Genomic DNA, 2,500 nt, shown 5'->3' on the forward strand with positions numbered 1-2,500 from the left:
CTTTTCCCTCTTGCTTCCTCCTCCCTCCAGACTTTCTCTTACTTCTTTTTCCTCTCTTTTTTGCTCTTTTTTTTTCTTCAAAATTTCGGCCAATTCCCCTCCTGTCTTAGACCCTTTCTTCCCGGACAAAGACCGTGATTTGCTCGTCAATTGTAGCCCCAACTGAAAGCCCGGCAGTGGGATTACGCTGACAGACCGATTCCAAGTTGCCCGTCAATTGCAGCCCTAGGTAAAAGCCCGGCTCCCCAAGCCCGCGAATTGCCCGTCGACGTGAACTCCGCTCTCGGCGAAAGCAGCAAAATTCGAAACACTGATGACCGTTTTTAACGGAAATTTGAAACACTTTGGGGGTGGGGGGGAGGATGGAGGGGGGGAGGACGGAGGAGGGGGAGGACGGAGGGGGAGGGGGGCTGTCCAATAGTTAGCACTTCTGTGTTCAGTTGAAATTGATGTTCCTCCCACGGGGATGCTTGGGGCCCCCTTTTGTACTCCACTCAGAGTTATGAGGACGGCACGAAGATTGCTATCAATACATAACGTCAAGCAATATGATATATGTGGTACAAAACATATAACTATTCTATACAAATACACATACGACTGTGTACATATGTGTACATGTATGTAGGAGTATATATGTATGCATATGCTGTATGTGTACATATATATATATATATATATATATATATGAATATGTATACACACACACACACACACACATACACACACACATACACACACACACATACACCACACACACATATACATATATATATATATATATATACTTATATATCTGTGTGTATGTGTGTGTGTGTGTGTGTGTGTGTGTGTGTGTGTGTGTGTGTGTGTGTGTGTGTGTGTGTAGTCCTAACACCCCCCCACCTCTGTCCCTAAAGCCTTAAAATTCACTTGACGGGGGAGGCAGGGGGTGGGTTGGAAACGTTCTACCCACACCCCCACCCCGGGTTGATAAGAACCCCCGCAGCTATTGTGGTCTCAACCAAATGAATAAAAACGTTTGTGAAAGACGAAAATCGGCGACAAGACTCCCAGAGGTGGTAATGGACATGGAATTGCCTAATGTAGGCCTTATGGTCTCTTGAAGTCTTCTTCATTCTTATGATCTTATAAAACGAGCGCAAGGATGTCGGTTTATAGGATTACGGGAGGGGGGGAGTAGAGGGGGGCAGAGGGGAGGGGAGGGGAAACGTGGATCATTATATCAAGACTTTCAGGGGGAGGGAGTGAGGGAGGGGGGTGGGAGGGAGTGAGGGAGGGAGGGTGGGAGTGAGTGAGGGAGAGAGGGCGTGATTTCAGGGTTCTACACCAGGAAGAAAGAGAGAAAGAGAGAGAGTGAGATTTATTGAAAATCTGAGGTTGAAACTCAGATGTGTGTTGTCTCTGTAGTTGCTCAACATCATCAAGGGAGGGAAGAAGTTGAGGAGCCTACGCCAGGAGGCGCTGAGTGGTTGCGGCCGAAGCCGACACCTTTGGCCTATTATGTGCGGGAATGTTGGAGGACAAGTCACAAACAGTCACTGCTGGGAATTGGAGAGGAGTGCGGGATTCGAACTCACAAAGCCAAAGCGGATCCAGCAGGCTTCCGATGAGCAACACCGGTGATAAAAAATAAATAAATAAATAAATAAATAAATAAATAAATAAATGAAGAGGAAGAAAGCACTTTCGACCCCTTAAACCGGTGTCACACTATGCGGCGGCGCCGGGTATGGCCGGATGGGGTTTGCAAGTTCAGTGAGCTTAATAAAATCACCTGGCGACAGCAGCCAGAGCTCGGTATATGACCACCACCGTCTCCCCCTGCCGCTGGTCGAAATACTCTCTAATTACCTTTCGAGTCAAATGACCCATCATAAAAAAGGGAGACTTTGTTGTAACAACAGCCAACAACAACAGGACGCAACGGCGGTGCCGGACAGTGTGCCAACGTTCTCAGTCTTCGTAGATAGTATAGAATTGTCAGGAGACAGCGATAAAACATTAAAAGTCAATTTAAATATGTGAAGCTACAAATATCTATTTATGACAGAATGAACGAAGGGTGTTGTTAGGTCGGAAGGTGTCACTACGAACAAAAGAGACAGAAACTAGGGTGTAATCGTTGTTAGTGTGTGAGTGTTAGTTTTGGACTCTAGGATGACTGAATATGAGACCACTATTGGTAAGAAAACGTGTTGTACGAAAGAAATTCACACCAACCAGGGAAGGAAAAAATATATAGGCTTTAAAATATAAAAATAAAATAAAATAAATAAATAAATAGATAATTATATACGCGAATAAATATGTAGGTAAGTAAATAAATGAAAAAGAAAAAGAAACAAAAAATAGAAATAGATCAATTAGAAAGAAAATAGAATTGAAATAAAAATACATAGATAAGTAGATAAAATAATTAAAAATATAAAGACAAAAGAGATGCGTAGGAGAGATCAACATTAAAGAGAGAGAGAGAGAGAGAGAGAGAGAGAGAGAG

At 43.6% G+C, this 2,500-nt stretch overlaps 1 protein-coding gene across 21 annotated transcripts in view; it reads right to left on the minus strand.

Annotated features, from left to right (window-relative positions):
- mtd (TLD domain-containing protein mustard) overlaps positions 1 to 2,500 on the minus strand; it is a 429,051-nt gene that overhangs the window by 331,022 nt on the left and 95,529 nt on the right. The window lies entirely within an intron of this gene.

The sequence above is a fragment of the Oratosquilla oratoria genome, chromosome 18 (genome assembly GCF_046742065.1).
Source record: "Oratosquilla oratoria isolate Oo_2021 chromosome 18, ASM4674206v1, whole genome shotgun sequence".
NCBI lineage: Eukaryota > Metazoa > Arthropoda > Malacostraca > Stomatopoda > Squillidae > Oratosquilla > Oratosquilla oratoria.